Here is a 9975-nt window from a genome sequence, read left to right as displayed (position 1 = left end):
TGCTCATGAAATTCCTCAAGCTTTTCCAGGGCATGTGGCCAACAAACATTGGTGTCATCAACATAATGCTTCCACCATTTGGGTTTCAAAGGAAAGGAATGGAGAGAAATCTCTTCAAAATACTCCATATAGAGGTTAGCTATGATGGGTGAAAGGGGAAAACCCATTGCCACCCCCTCCACTTTCTCATAGATGACATTTTGGAAAGAGAAGAAAGTGGATCTCAAGTAGAACTCAACCAACCTAGCGATCTCATTTCCAACCTTGTGCCTCACAATTTGAACTAAATCAAGAATAGGAACCTTGGTAAAGAGAGAGACCACATCAAAATTGATCAAGATATTGCCTTGTTCCCACTTTGCATCCTTAATAAATTGGACAAAATGACATGAATCTTTGAAAAAAGATTTGGAATGCCCCAACAACGAAGAGATAATCTTAATGAGATGAGAGGCTAAAGAGTACATAGGGGATCCAATGGTATCAACAATGGGATAAAAGGGGACATTTTGCTTATGAATTTTTGGAACCCCGTAAATGTGGGGGGTCACTTTCTTAGAGGGGACTAATTTTTTCTTTATCATATCCTCAAAGGAGGAGTTGGACACTAAGGCTTTGACTTTATTCAAGATCCTAGAGCATGGATTGCAAGAGAGGATCTTGTAGTTACTAGTATCTGAGAGCAAGTCCAACATCTTAGAGATATAGTCCTACCTATTTAGGATGATTGTGGTGTTGCCCTTGTCTGCCTTGGTAATAATAATATCATTGTTATTGACAAAATCACAAAAAGCCTGTGAATTTTCCCTCGAGATGTTGTGCCTAGGTAGTTTGGCATGTCGAAGAGCTACGGCACAATCTTGCCTAACTTCTTCAACAACACTAGATGGGAGGGATTGGATAGCATTCTCAATCTCAAGAAGAAATTAAACATGGGGGATAGAGTGAGGGGAATGGGAAAAGTTGAGGCCTTGCTTTAACAATTTGAATGAGAGGAGGTCTATGGAGGCACTAGATACATTGATAACTAACTTATTTTCCCAATCAACTACCAAGTATCGAGAGGAGGAGGCCTTTGGGTGAACCATGGGCTTTGAGCCTATGATTTAGGCTCAGGTCAAGGGAGGGGGGATATGAAAAGGGGTTGAAGGACCAACGTAGTAGCTAAATAAAGTTTGAGGTCCAAAACTTGGAGAAGAGGGATGCAAGATCGAATTTAAGGAGGATATCAAAGGAGATATGGGAGGGTTAGACAAGTTGACTGTAGTCACCTTACGTGACAACTACACATGTTCCTCCATGTTACAGTTGGTGACATGACCCAAATCAACCAAGTGTGGGGCTCAATGTGAGGCAAGAGGTTGGGAACCAAAATCACAACAATTAAAGATAGAATCACCAAACATGCAAAGAGAAGAAGACAAATAGATGTACATACCTGCATGGGCTGGTAAGGAGCTATTGTGAGTAGATAGGAGGAGCAGAGTCATCTCTGTGTTGGCTTGCCACTGGTACTCACGTAACTAGGAAGAGTCAGTTGTGCATGAACCTCCATGAGTGAGAGAGAATCCATCATAATGCTAACCAAGTTTGTGAGCATGCAGTGACCTGAATAGGTTGCTTTCATATGCATCATCTTCTATAGAGGACACTGAAGGAAGATGACTACTAGGATAGGAGTGAAAGCTACAGAATTGACTGTAGAGAGCTACCATCCCACTGGAGCTAGATGTCTCAGGAATAGACACATTTGCTGATGAAGATGGGTTGTGATACGAACTGCTAGGAATGCCCGAAGGGAGAGGGCGCCTAGACTAAGAAATGCTACCTGAAGAATGCCACCAAATGCGAGATCTATGTAATAGAGGAAAAAAAATGCTCTCTACTTGGTGTCCTAATACTTTGGCAAATGAAGAGGTGTCCAAGAAGATCCATAGGTCTGGACGAAGGGAAGCAACAAGCTCTAGGTGCAAAGGCATTAATCTAGCATTGATATAGTTGATCATCCTTTGTGTAGACTAGATGATAGATTTGAGAAGAGAGAGACCTACCCAAAACAAAATATGTTGAGTGTGCACACTCCACAGATGGTGGTGGATACTAATGAAACTAGGAATTAGATTGGCATCCCTGCAATGTTTGAGAAAAGCTAAGTTTGCAAAAAAAAAATTAAGCTTAATCCTCAACACTTCCAACTATTTAGATTTGTGGTATAGCTCCCTCCCACCATCTCCTTCACCAAGGAGCTCAAGTCAAACAACTAATTACCCTTCCTTGATGTTCTTATCATGAAGTTGGCTAGTACCTTTGGTTGTCGGGTGTTTCGTAAAGCCACCCACACTGACTTGTACCTCCATTCTTCTACTCACCACCACCCTTCCCAAAAATTTGGTATCCTCAAGACTCTTTCCCTCAGGAGCTTGACCATTTGTGCCAAGTCTTCAAGCTCAACACATACTCACATAAGAAAATCTCTAAAGCTCTAGCCCAAGCGAAGTCCTCTTATCTCTCTTGTAGTAATAATCAGACCCTCTCAAAACCTCTTCCTCATTATGTCTCTCTTCCTTTTGTGGAAGGGATTTCCCAAAAAATTAGCAAAATCTTAACTGAAAAGGGCCTTCAGGTGGCCTTCAAACCCCTCTCAAAATTAAGAAATTATATCCCCATAATCAAGGACTCACATAACTCTCTTTAGGATTCTAGAGTCTACAAGATTGAATGCTCATGTGGCATGCCCTATATTTGGGAAACTGGTCACTCTATTATCACTAGGATTTGGAAGCACAGTGCCGACATCAAACATGAGAGGGTGCAAAAGTTTGCTCTAGAAAAACACTCATATTCTACCAAACATCATATTTTTCTAGAGAATACAAAAATTGTGTCCAAGGAGGAAAATTATTTCAAGAGAAAATTGAAAGAGGCCATTTCCATTACCCACCATCCCATTAACCTTAACTATGATGATGGGTGGTCCATCAACCATACATGGCACCCCTTGCTTGATACTCTCGACAACCCCCATTCTCTTTTGTGCTCTTTCTTTTGATTTTTTGTATAGTGGTGTTCCTCCCTTCCTCTCCCCCCTCTCTCTTTTGCTCTTGCCCTCTCTTTCTCCATCTCTTTTTTTTTTTTCATTTGCTTAGCTTGATTTATCATCTTCCTCCCTCCATGTGTTGATCTCTCTCTCTCTCTCTCTCTCTCTCTCTCTCTCTCTCTCTCTCATGCACACACAAACCTTGCATCTTGGTTGAACTAGTTTGTTCATATGTGTTCTAGTTTATTTTTGTTTCTATAGTGCTTGAGTTTTGTTGGTCTGGTTTGTGTTAGGATGGTCTTCTTGGTTCCTTTTCTTTCCTCTTTTCACTAAGCATTTTCTTGTTGTTGTTGTTTCCTTATGTTTTTTATTCCTTATACATACATACATACATACATACATACATACATACATATATATATGTACATACATACATACATACATATATGTACATATATATATATACTCGTATTTATTTATATAAATGTGTATATATTCATACTTAGGTATTTTTATTTTTACTTTTTTTTTTAATTTTTTTTTTTTTAAATTTATATATGCATTCTTGGGTATTTATATACATTTCTATATATTCATACTATATATATATATATATATATATATGTACTCACAATATATTTATATACTATACATAGGTATATATAAATATATATTAATACATGTATATTTGTGAGTGTATATATATATATATATGTATACATATAATATATATTAATACATATATATTTGTGAGTGTGTCTGTATATATATATATTTATGTATATATATTTGTGCATTTAGGTTGCATATAAATATATATAATGTATATATACTATATAATAGTATATACTTATTGTAGTATATAATAGCATAGTATGTAATAGTATATCATAGTATTAATAATATAGATATAATATATATGTATATATATGTATATATATATATACATATATATATACATACATATATATATATATATATACATACATATATATATATATATATACATATATATATATATATATATACATACATATATATATATATATATATACATATATATATATATATACATATATATATATATACATATATATATACATATATATATATACATATATATATACATATATATATATATATATATACTTTTGCTTACTTTTGTTTATTTGTTTTTCTTTCTATTAGTATATGTGGTTAGGGTTTTCTTAGGTTTGGACTTCCTTTTGTTCACCTTTTATTTATATTTTTATAGTTTTAATTCTTTTGTGCCCTTTATCCTTCATGTCTCATTTATTTCATTAGTTGGTACTCTTCTCACTTTTTGTTCTTTGTATGAATTTATGTGCTCTCCCTTTCTCTTCTTATATCTCTTGAGAAAGGCTCAGTCTACATATCTCTACTTCTACACTTTCTCATCTTAATTATGGATCATGTAGTATGATCCAAAATGTTGATGGTAAAAAAAACATACAATCAAATCCAGAAAACAATTTATTTACATTTAAATGGATTGTGGAAATCTAATAATGTTAAAGGGTTTCTTAGTTGCCACTATTGGCTTTGCTTGATTTCAATAAGGTATTTCAAATTGAATGTGATGCAATTGGTAGTGGAATAGGAGCTATAGGTTAAGTCAAGAAGGTAAACCTATTTACCTCTTTAGTGTGAAGATTATAGATGCTAAAAGGAAATATTTTGCGTATGATCAAGAGTTTTATGTTATTGTTCAAGCCTTGAAGAAGTGGAGATAGTATTTGATTCCTAGAGAGTTTGTGTTGTATACTAATCATTAAGCTTTATAGTATTTGGGAAGTCAACATAAGTTGAATTAGAGACATATGAAGTGGGTTGAATATTTGCAAAGTTTCACATTTGTGATAAAGCATAAAGGTGGGGTTACTAATTGAGTTACAAATGCATTGAGTAGAAGATATTCTTTTTTACCAAGATAAAGGTTCAAGTTATTGGTTTTGATGAGATAAAGGAGTTGTATGATATTGGCCCTAATATTTTTGAGGTGTGGATAGAGTGAAAAGCACCAAATTGATTAGATTAAGTAAGTAAGTATGATGAGTATTTCATTCAAGAAGGTATGTTGTCCAAAGGTATTCAATTGTGTATATAAAAAAGTTCTATGAGAGTTAATTTTATTAATGAAAAATATTTTGGTGGATTGGCTAGACATTTTCGAATTGATAAGACAATGAGTTTTCTTAAGGATAAGTATTATTGGCCATAGATGTACAAGGATGTTCAAAATTTTGTAAGGAGTTGTAAAATTTGTCAAGTTGCAAAAGGAGTAAATCTAAATACTGAATTGTATAAACCCATTTTCGTTCCTAAGAAACCTTGGAGTCACATTAGTATGGATTTTGTTCTTGGGTTACCTAAGATAGAAAGAGGGTATGATTCTATATTTTTTTTGTAGATAGATTTTGTCAGATGGAATATTTCATACCATGTAAAAAGATATCAAATGCAGTGCATGTTGTTGAGATTTTCTTCAAAGAGATTGTTAGATTGCATGGATTACCAAGAAGTGTTACTCTGACAGAGATAGTAAATTTTTTGGTTATTTATAAAGGACTTGTGGATGAAAATAGAGACTAAATTGAAATTTAATTATGCATTCCATCAAGAGACATATGGATAGATAGAGGTTGTGAATAAAAGCTTGGGTAATTTTTTGAGATGTTTAGTTGGAGATAAGCCAAGTAATTGGGTAATGGTATTGGAACAAGATGAGTTTGCATATAATATTTCTATAAATAGGAGTACAAGGGAAGCCCCTTTTCATATTGTTACTATAATATAGCCTAGAGTTTGAGGGGTGTTGTTGGTGATGAGAAGAGAAGCGTTGATGGAGAAGAATTTGCTAATTTTATGAAGTCTTTTCATGAGGAAGTGAAGTTGAAGTTGGAAAAAATTAATTAGGAGTATAAGGAGAATGTTGATAAATGTAGGAGACATCATATTTTTGATGTTGGTGATGAGGTGATGGTTTATTTGAAAAAGGAAAAAATTGTTGTTGGAACATACAATAAGCTGAAAATGAAATAGTTTGGTCCTAATAGAGTCTTGAAGAAGTTTGATAGTGGTATTGTCTATGAAGTTAAGTTGTCTAATGATATGGATATATGTTCAATTTTACTGATTTTCATAAGTATTATGAGTCAAATGATGAATTTTGTGTACCAAATGATTATCCTAAGAAGAAGATTGAAAAGGTTGAATAGATATAGGGTCATAGAGTTGGTAAAATCACAAGAGAAAATGACTACTATCAATATTTGGTAAAGTGGAAGAATAGACCAGTTGAAGATGCTACATAGATTTCTCCATCTAAGTTGGATTCAACTCAGGTTGTGACATCTCAATGATTCAGAAGAATCATTTCTTTCGACCCCAATTTTATGATACAAGAGCATCATAGGTTGCCTTTCCATCCTACTCATCTTTGATCTTTTTGTATGTTAGTATCGAGTTATAGTTAGTGTCGAGTTGTAATTAATGTCGAGTTCTAGTGATTGCCTAGTTGCAGTTGTTGTTGAGTTGTTTAATATTGGATGAGTGCTTGGTGGTCGCGTGTTCCTTCATGTGCCAAGAGAACTTGATATTTATTGATACTCAGTTCTTTCTTTAACAAATCTTTTCTATGATTGGTTCCTAGTGTGAGCCAACTTTTGTATTTAATTTGGGCAGTGAATTTAATGTAAGGATATTATCTTGGGATGTCTAAAAATTGTTATGAAGTCAATCTTCTCTTATGTAAAGATCTAGAATCTTCTATAAGCCATTTTGGCAAGTATAAGTAGAGGGGTCTAGGCTCAGGATAAGTAGGAAGATAGAGGGATTACTTAGATCACTTAGAAATTTTTGGAGTAGATGATCCTAGAAGAGCTAATTTAGATTTTGAGTCATATATTTGTATTGGTTGTAACCCAAAAGGCCTTATAGATGGACATATATGTTGATAATTTGATGAATCAATGAAGTATTTTTTATTCCTTCTCTCCTTGGTGTTGTTCTCTATTTTGTTTTCTTCTATTTTTTTTACTTATCAAGGTGGTTGGATAGTTAGGTGCACCTTTGGCCCTACCTTTTTAGTCCCTCCTTGCATCAGGTGGTATTAGAGGGCCCTTCATCATTTCCATCCTCCCAAGTTGTATTTCAACCTCGCATATGCATGTCATCTCCTTTCAAGATCATTACACATGATATTTGAAGTGTTTAATCCATACTCCAAATCTATGTTGATGATCAAGAATATTAACATTTTTATGAAATCAATACCCTTTCATGATGTGTTCACATTTTTATATTTTCATGTTCCAACACAAGAATGATGTCATCCACAAAGTCTAAAAGAAATATGAAGTATCAATTCAAGAAAGAGTTATCTCATGTGATTGCATCTTAGGTTTTATCACCTCTTGAAAATGTTTTTGATACAAAGATTGGGCACATTGACATTGTTTATTTCTTACAAAGGGTTAAATCTTGTTCAATGCATGAAATGAGGTGCATCAATAAAAGTAACATTCATTTGGTATCTACTTTCTCTTTGGCTACCTTGGAATCAGAATATTTTTTGGGTTGTACACAAAATGTCATTCCAAAAACTAAGAAAATAAAGAATGCAAATGAAAGGTCATCATTAACCTTGATCTAGAGGTTATTAAACAAATCTTTAAAGTTTCTCAAAATACAAAGCATGTAGACTTGTCTAAAGATATGTCTTTAGACTTGTGGAATGAAAATAGGGTGGATTATCATAAATATGTAAGGGCATATTGGTTAAAGGTCAAAAGAAGTAATTTTTCAAGGTGGCCTAAAACCATTCGTAACTTCAATTCTAAATGCAAAGACTTGATAACACTACTCGACAGGATATGTAGTCTCAAAGATTCTAGTAACTTTGAGCCTTAAATATATAAATTCATTCTCCAAATCTTTGATAATGAAGAACCTATCTTTTGGGAAGAACTTATTAATATTGGTATTTGTGAGGAGTTTCTTAATGTAGAAACCTCGGCACCATTCTACATGAATTTCTCCCTAGTTTCAATAGTTGCATTCATGGGATCTTTCTTAGGTCTCTACACCAAAGAAGATTGATTACAAGTTTCTATTTGGGATTGTTATCATCAAATCACCTTGTCTCATAGCAGGTATCATTGCAAGAGAATCCAAGATGAATTCTTTAGATATTTCTAGTAATTGTTTGATAGACAATTGTGAATCAAATAAGTATTAGATGAAGCTTGGAATAGAGTTAATCAATTTTGATGTAGCAGCATCCTAGGTTCCCTTGTAATCCTATACTTGTGTTCATTCTATCAATTACTACCAAGTTCTAGTTTTCAATTGTTGTCAAGTTTCCAATTGCTATCTAGTTCTAGCTGTTGCTGAGTTCTAGTTGCTATCAAGTTCCAATTATTGTTGAGTTATCTAGTGTGTCTCAAGTTATCTAGTGTATGTCAAGTGAGTCTATTATTTGTTGATGCTCAATTCCTTCTTTTTCCAAGTTATTTGTGTTTTGGACCTTAGTTGAAGCCGACCTTCATATTTAATTTGGTTCATGAATTTAACGATAGGATCTTGTCTAGGGATGAGTGTTGACTATTTTGAGGTTAGCCTTTCTTTGATGTAATGTTTTAGAATCTTATGTAAGCCATTTTGGCAAGTATAAATAGAGTGTTTGGGCTTAGGTTAAGGGAAGAGAAACTTAGGGGATTTTGAAAATTTGGAAGCATATGTATTTGAAAATCTGAATTTGAAGCTAGATCAAGGATTTGAATGTATTTGTATCTAGCAATAACCCAGAAGGCCTTACAATTGGGCATGTATGTTGATTATTTGATGAATCAATAAACGTGTTTGTTCTCTCTCTCTCTTTGGTGGTGTTCTCTGTTGTTTTCTTTTGTTGTGTTTACTCTACAAGGTGGTCGGGATAGCTGGGTGTGCCCATGGCCCTAGTTATTTTGTCTTTGCTTGCATCAAGTGGTATCAATGCTCGAGGTTTGTCCTTGTGGAGATTGGATTGTGTAGAACCCTAAGTGAATTTGGTTGTTAGGTAGTATTTCTAAGGATTTGACTTATAATTTGTAGAGCCTTATAATCTTGTAAGAATTTGATTTGTAAAGATGGTTCAAGGTAGAGGAAATGCTAATAATGTATTTGATACATTAACTCAAATTACAGGGAGATTAGATTTTGTGAAGATAGCTTAGAGGAGAGGAGCATCTTGAAGATGTGAGTGATGATGAATCAATAGCATTGAACCCTAATCTAGAACCTAAAGAAGATCAAGATAAGGCAAGATTGTTGAGGGTATTGTCTAGGGAAAATTCAAAGCCTATTGTAGAAGTTGTTTGTTATGATGGGAAATTGGACACCAATGTTGTGTTGGATTGGATCTCTAAAACAGAGAAATTATTTGAATACGAAAACACTCTTGATAATAGGAAGGTGAAAAATTTAGTTACTAGGTTGAAAGAACATGCTTCACTAGTGGGAGCATTTGCAAACTGATAGACAAAGGAGAGGAAAGGAGAAAATTAGAACTTGGGTGAAAATCATGAGCAAAGTAAAGAATAAATTCCTTCCTATAGATTACCAAGTTAGCTCGCTGAGAAAGATGAAAAAATTTAAGACAAAGAGACATGAATATGAAGGAGTATACTAAGGAATTTTATAGATTGGACACTAGATCTAGACATGTGGATGATGATGTTGAGAAAATTGCAAGGTACATAAATGGATTGAGATCTAAAATTCAAGATGAGATAAGTTTTGTGAAATTGGAAAGTATGGAGGAAGCCTACCAATATGCCTTGAAAGCTGAGGAGATCTTGATAAAGAAGAATGAACAAAGACAAAGAGGTAGATGTGGTCAATTCTAGAGAGGCAAAGGTAGATCTTATGGAGAGGTG

This window comes from Cupressus sempervirens, chromosome 1, assembly GCF_028749045.1.
Source record: "Cupressus sempervirens isolate cs-2001-9-10 chromosome 1, ASM2874904v1, whole genome shotgun sequence".
Taxonomy (NCBI): domain Eukaryota; kingdom Viridiplantae; phylum Streptophyta; class Pinopsida; order Cupressales; family Cupressaceae; genus Cupressus; species Cupressus sempervirens.
Note: the sequence above shows the minus strand (reverse complement) of the source record.